At 48.0% G+C, this 7,500-nt stretch overlaps 1 protein-coding gene across 2 annotated transcripts in view; it reads right to left on the bottom strand.

Annotated features, from left to right (window-relative positions):
• LOC113802720 (beta-1,4-galactosyltransferase 1) overlaps nucleotides 1-7,500 on the bottom strand; it is a 136,114-nt gene that overhangs the window by 76,709 nt on the left and 51,905 nt on the right. For both annotated transcript variants that reach the window (XM_070127066.1, XM_070127065.1), the window contains exon 3: nucleotides 5,159-5,343. The gene's annotated coding sequence lies outside the window, so the exon portion shown is untranslated. The remainder of the gene's footprint in view (nucleotides 1-5,158; nucleotides 5,344-7,500) is intronic.

Below are 7,500 nucleotides of genomic sequence, written 5' to 3'. Positions count from 1 at the left end.
TTCCCTTCCTTCCCTCCTTCCCTCCCCTCTCTCCCCGCAGCAACCTCATCTGCCGTGTCTGTCAACGGCCAAGCCTCTCGATTCCGATATTAGTGTTATAAAGAACACTCTGGCGGCGGAAGCGAACAGAATCCTCGCTGGAAAGGGGATGTGCCCAGGGAATATCCGGGGAAGAGGAGGAATAAGAAAGCCTGAATTGGAGAGAAAGAGAGAGGGAGAGGGAGAGGGAGGGGGAGTGGGAAAGGAAGAGGGAGAGGGAATGGGAGTGGGGAAGGAGGAGGGAGAGGGAGAGGGAGGGGGAGGGGAGGAGAGGGAGGGAGGGAGAGGGAGAGGGAGGGGGAGGGGAGGGAGGGGGAGAGGGAGAGGAGAGGGAGGGGGAGGAAGGAGAGAGAGAAAGTAAGAAAGAGAGAAAGGAGGGAGGGAGGGAAAGAGACAGACAGAAAATGGACACACACACACACACACACACACACACACACACACACACACACACACACACACACACACACACACACACACACACACACACACACACACCTACACACACACACACACACACACACACACACACTCATTTACTCACTCGTTCGACGTGGTACTAACGCTATCTTTGTCCATTACAGAAACAGCGGCCTCACTTACGTACAGAATGCTACACACAAAATGCACATCTTTTCAATCGTAATTATCGTCATTGCAGACAGCTTGATACGCAGTGGTGAAAGAAATACACTGTTAATATACTGCTGATTCTCCCTGCTTCTCTATCCCTTCCCTCCCCCCCCCTCATCCTCCCCTTCGCGTATGCCCTTCCTCTTCTCCTTCCAGTCATCTCCTTCTTTCTTCCTTTCTCCTCCTTCCTCCTCTCTCCTCCGTCCTCCCTCCTCCTTCCTCCTCCCTCCTCCTTCCTCCCTCCTCCCACCTCCTCCCTCCCCCTTCCTCCTCCGTCTTCTTTCCTTCCAATAATGAACGATTAATACAGCGGTAAAAGTAACACTGTTTACAACACTTCTCGGGTAATGTTTACATTGTTTAAAACAGTTTACCCATTAGGACTTCCCGTCTCTTGGCCGGACGGGAAGGGACGGGGGGATGGAGGGAGGGACAAAGGGAGGGAAGGAAGGAGGGAGAGGGAGGAAAGAGGATGGAGTCAAAGAGAGATAGAGAGAGGGAGGGAGGGAGAGTGATGCAAGGGGCGCAGAAAAGTAGTGGGAGGGAGGGAGAAAGGGAGGCAGAGAGGTATATATATAGAGAGAGAGGGAGGAGGAATGAAGAACGAAGGTGCATGGGAGGAGGGAGTTAGGCCAAGGAAGATGAAAGGATGGAAAAGAAGATTTAAGTAAGGAATAAAAAATGAAGAGTGAGAGAATAACGAAAAAGAGATACGAAGAAGGATGGAAAAGAACGCAAACGGCCTGTATACTTCACGCCGTTTGCAAGCATGAATGCGTGAATGTTCTGTTCTTTTCCGTCGCTGCTTATTCTCTGCAACATTTCGTTCACCTCTGAACTAATACGAATAAATGGAATGGAGACGCAAACAGACAGAAACCCACCAACCAGTCACAGTTTCCAACACCAAAACACTGCCAAAGACCTCCTCTTGACACACATACACACAGAAAAACACGCAGACAGACAGACACAGACAGGGAGCTCTGACGGGGGAGTCAATTAGGGAAATCTGGCCGGCAGCCTCCGTCTGGAAGCCTCGTGAGAACGCCCAGTGAGGAGCGGAGATTAGGGGGGAGGGGGGGAGGGGGATGCAAACCCGATAGAGGACTTAATCTAAGGTTAACTACGGTCAGGCGGGGGTGGAGGAGGAGGAGGAGGGGAAACAGAGGGAGATATGTGGGTGGATGGGCCGGGGGATAGGAGGGAAGGAGAGAAAGAGGGAGGAGGAGAGGAGAGGAGACGTAAGGATAGGAGATGAAAGGACAGGAGAGTAGAGGAGAGGAAAGGAAAGGATAGGAGAGGAAAGAAAGGAGAGGAAGGAAGGAGAGAGAGAGAGAGAGAGAGAGAGAGAGAGAGAGAGAGAGAGAGAGAGAGAGAGAGAGAGAGAGAGACAGAGAGAGAGAGAGAGAGAGAGAGACAGAGAGAGAGAGAGAGAGAGAGAGAGAGAGAGAGAGAAAGTAAAAAAATGCACTGCGGAAATAGGAGAAAAAAGTCTCGATAGGAGGGAAGCACTATCGATGACGTCACAAGTAGGGATTCTGATACTCATGCATGAAGTTTCGACTCCTTAACTTTCGGCATTTAACCCGTTCCTTTGTCTTATCTTTTGCCTGATTTTTTTTTTTTTTTTGGCAGATTATTAAGGATTCATATGTGTGTGTGCGTGTGCGTGTGCGTGTGCGTGTGCGTGTGCGAGTGCGTGTGCGTGTGCGTGTGCGTGTGCGTGTGCGTGTGATTGTGCGTGTGCGTGTGATTGTGAGTGTGCGCGTGTGTTATTGTGTATCCAATTTCCATTCTGAATCCTAATTCCACTCCTCCTACTTCCTCTACCTCTCCCACCACCATCCCTCCCCCTTCCCTCCCTCCCTCCCCCTTCCCTCCCTCCCTCCCCCTTCCCTCCTCCTTCCCTCCCTGCCCCTCCCGACATATCCGAACCGACAAGCGCAGTCTTAAAGCCGAACTTAATATTCTTCAAGCGAGGAAATAAGTCCTCGTTCTTACCCTGAGGGAGGGAGAGGGAGGGAGGGGTATGGGGGGGATAAGAAAGGAGGAGGGGGTATTCTTCTCCCTCCCTCCCTCCCTCCCTCCCTCCCTCCCTCCCTCCCTCCCTCCCTCCCTCCCCCTGGGCCGATGCAACTGCCTAGTCTACGTATTTCTTTCTGCAAATCGTTCTCGATGGAATATGTTTACGTCTGTTGTGTATGCATAAGCAAGTGGGTTTCCGTTACTATCTGTGCGCGCGCGCGCGCGCATTCAGACGAAGAAACACAAACACACACACACACACACACACACACACACACACACACACACACACACACACACACACACACACACACACACACACACACACACACACACACAAGGCAAAAACATACACAATAAGTCTTGACACGATTCACATGTTTAACACTCATAAAAACAACTCTTAAGGAGGAAAAATATGAAAAGCTTCCTCCACACATTTTCCCCAAAAAGACAGACATTAAGACAAATTCACAAGGTCGGATGAATTAGACGAGAGAGAGAGAGAGAGGGAGATAGAGAGAGAGAGAGAGAGAGAGAGAGAGAGAGGGAGAGAGAGAGAGAGAGAGAGAGAGAGAGAGAGAGAGAGACAGGCAGACAGACAGACAGACAGACAGACAGACAGACAGACAGACAGACAGACAGACAGACAGACAGACAGACAGACAGACAGACAGACAAAGAGACAGAGAGAGACAGAGACAGAGAGAGACAGAGACAGAGAGAGACAGAGACAGAGAGAGACAGAGACAGAGAGAGAGACCCGCAACCAGAGAAGAGGAGAATAAAAGCTAACAAACAAACAAACCAAACAGACATTAAAAAGCGACCCACAGCCAGGAGAGAGGCGGAGAATAAAAGCCAACCCGAAAGCTCTCGCGCGACAAAAAGCGACATTTTCGATAAGCGAGCCAATTCCAACCGTCGCCATTTTTTTTCTTTTCTTTTTTCTTTTTTTTCCTGAAGTGTGGCTGACTGATCGTCCCCTTTCATTCTCTCTGAAGGCGGGGGAGCATGTACTGACCTGGATATCACTGCAGAAGACACGCTGAATGAGATGCCAAACGAAAGAATTGAAGTGGGGAGAAATAATGAATAAAAGAAAATCTTGCCACCCACCCTCTTTCCTTCTCTTCTTGCCTCGCCCCTTTTTTGTTGTTGTTTTTCTTTTATCCTTCTTCTCTCCCTCCCCCCCCCCCCTTTCCACGTGAGTGCCAAATCACATCAACATAACAATAACGAAACACTTTTAAGCCGCGAAGGACAAGGATAAGCATGATCCATCAGCTGATCCCTCCCCCCGCCCCTCCCTCCCTCCCTCCCCCTGCCCCTCCCTCCCTCCCTTCCTGCCCCTCTCCTGCCCTTCCTCTTCCACTCTCCATGCCCCCCCCCAGTCATAGGCAAGAGGTGAAGATGGGGGCAGGGGGGGGGGAGGGTTAGAGGCGGATGGGAAAGAGGGAAAGAAGGAAGAGGGAAAAAAGGGGGATGAGAGGGAGGAGTAGGAGTCAATAATAAAAGCGAAGAGGATAGGGGAAAACCCACAAGAAGGACCTTAGAGAAAGAGAGAGAGAGAGAGAGAGAGAGAGAGAGAGAGAGAGAGAGAGAGAGAGAGAGAGAGAGAGAGAGAGAGAGAGAGAGAGAGAGAGAGAGAGAGAGAGAGAGAGAGAGAGAGAGAGAGAGAGAGAGAGAGAGAGAGAGAGAGGAGAGAGAGAGAGAAAGAGAGAGAGAGAGAGAGAGAGAGAGAGAGAGAGAGAGAGAGAGAGAGAGAGAGAGAGAGAGAGAGAGAGAGAGAGAGAGAGAGAGAGAGAGGGCGAAAGGTAAGGAGGGGGAGAAGGAGAGGAAAGATGAGGAGGCGATGGAGACACAACGATTAATCTCCGAAGATAAAGCTCCCCCGGGCCTCGGATCCCCAGTGGGCAAGGGGGAGGTTGGAAGGGCAGAGGGGAAAGTGCATGAGGAAGAGGGGAAAGGATGTTGGCAAAGGGGATGGGTAAGGGGAGAGTTGACAGGGTAGAGGGGTTAGAGGATGGGGCAGGGGGGAAAAGGGCATGGGGAAGATGGGAAAAGATAGTGGGAGAGAGCAGAGGGAAAAGTGTGTGAGGAAGAGGGGAAAGGATGTTGACAGAGGGGATGGATAAGAAAGGGTAGAGGGACGAGAGGATGAGGAAAAGAGGAAATGGGATAGGGATGAGGGGAAGAGGATGGCAAAAAGGAGATAGGAAGGTGGGAGAAGGCAGAGGGAGGAGAGCGGAGGGGAAGAGGAGGGGAGGGGAGCGGAAGGAGGGGGAAGGGGAAGGGCGACGAGGGGAGGAAGAGAAGATGAGCATAGGGGATAAACGGGAGTAAGAGGAAGGGAAGAGGAGCAAAGGGGATAAACGGGAGTAAAGGAGGATGGAAAGAAAGTGAGATTGGGGGGGGGGGGGGGTCGCGGACAAAAAGGGGCGGAGCTTAAACTTACCTTCGTCAGCGAGGAGAGTAAAACCCTGGCGGAATAAGAAGAGGGGACGAGAGAGGGGAAAAGGTGCGCGTAAATCTTCTTTTATCTCTTCTTCTCTCCTCTTCCGTTTCTTCTACTTCTTATTCTTATCTTTTCTATTCCTTCCACCTCGTTTCTTCCACTTTCTCGTTGCCCGCGTACCCTGTCTGGATGAGAAAAAATATATATGTAAATTTTATGATTTCTAAACATTCTCCTCAACAATCTGTCTGTCGATAAAGCCTAATTAAGAGAAGTAATTAGAGCCTTAATTAATATGAAAAGACTTCACATGGGAGACCTTTGTTTTTTCCCTAAAATCTTCGCTAATTGTTGAAGACCTGTGTTTGCCAGATGTACGATGTTTTTAGAAGATTCCTTTACTTTTTGGTGGAGAGAAAATAACATTTCATGTGTTCGTTTCTTTGTCTATTTGTATGTGTGTGCGCGCACACATACACACAAACACACATATACACATACACACACATATATATATATATATATATATATATATATATATATATATATGTATATATATATATATATATATATATATATATATACATATACACACACACACACACACACACACACACACACACACACACACACACACACACACATATATATATATATATATATATATATATATATATATATATATATATTCATATATATTCATATATATATACATATATATACATATATATACATATATATACATATACAATACAATATATATATATATATATACATATATATATATATGTATATACACACACACACACATACACACACACATACACACACACACACATACACACACACACACACACACACACACACATATATATATATATATAATATATATATATATATATATATATATATATATATATATAATATTAATAATGATAATATATATATATATACATATACATATACATATACATATACATATATACATATATACATATATACATATATACATATATATATATATATATATATATATATATATATATATATATATATAAAGAAGATTAGTGAACGCGTACGAGTTTGTATGTAAACTTCCCCCATATCGAATGATCATTCTGGTGTTGAATTAATGCTCTTAATTGCATCATATAAAATTGCAAAGCAGCAAATCGTGAAGGCAAACCGGGATGGTCTGCAAATCTTGATTCAGATCGTGTTTTATTGCATTCGTTACGACCGTTACATGCTCTGCAATTCAAATTCGAGCAGAAAGCACCCCCAGGCAGCCAATTGAAAGAGCCCCTCAGGCGTATGATAATGACCGCCATGTTTACCTACTGTTACTCCGCTCTTTCTCTCTCTTCTCTCTTCCTCTCTCGCTCCCTACCCTCCTCCCATCCGATCCCCACTCCTCCATCTCCCGCTCCTTCCTTCCCCTCCCCATCTTCTTCTCCCTCTCCACTCTTTCCCTCCCCCCCCTCTCCCGCCCTCGATCTCATCCGCACGATAACCGTTATCTCACCCAGAGGCTGCACACTTCGTGCCCCTCATGATCCACTCACTGCATGACTCATTCTAATCTTGTTGATTTGAGAGTCACGCGTCTTCGGCCCTGCGCTCCCTCGCCCTCGGGGAAACGGCCCTCGGCGGCTAACGCCCGAAATCCGGAGACCAGGAAGGAAGGCAGAAATGGCGAAAATATTCCCAGAAATACAATCGCGATTCCAACGCGTCCCTGTCAGATTCGCAAACGTCTGCAGACCTCCTGGCGGCGCTACCCACTCGATGTCTTTATTGCGATCACATCCTTTCACGCCGCCTCGCCTCCTCCTGGCGCTCCGAGACATTTCTCTCTCTCGCTCTCGAATCGGGACCGCCGCCCCGTCGTCTTTAAGAGCCGAGTCTACGCCTCCTTACTCCCATTCAGCTCCTTGGTTCCCAAAGTTCAAACATTCTCCCTGGCCCTCTCTCGTCCTCCTTCGCCAGTCCCCTCGCCGCAGCCCTTCCTCGGCCCCCAAACAAGCGCCTCCTACTCACCAATCCCACTTTAGCCCCCCACCCCCACCCCAGCCTCCCCCACCCATCACCGGAAACAAATCCTGGTTCGACCTCCGAGGGCGCCTCCGCCTCCGCCAAGGCCCGCCCTCACACTCAGTCCGCTTGCTTGACGTCCTTTCCGATCTGCTGTTTCTACTCCTGCTGCTCCTACTCCTCTTTTTCTTTCTCTTTCTCTTACTCCTTTCTCTTTCTCTTCCTCTTACTCCTCCTTCTTCTACTTTTTCTTCTATTTTTTTCTTTTTCTTCTTCTTCTTACTATTATTATCATTATCATCATTATT

The sequence above is a fragment of the Penaeus vannamei genome, chromosome 11, assembly GCF_042767895.1.
Source record: "Penaeus vannamei isolate JL-2024 chromosome 11, ASM4276789v1, whole genome shotgun sequence".
NCBI lineage: Eukaryota > Metazoa > Arthropoda > Malacostraca > Decapoda > Penaeidae > Penaeus > Penaeus vannamei.
This window is presented reverse-complemented; position numbering and strand designations above follow the sequence as displayed.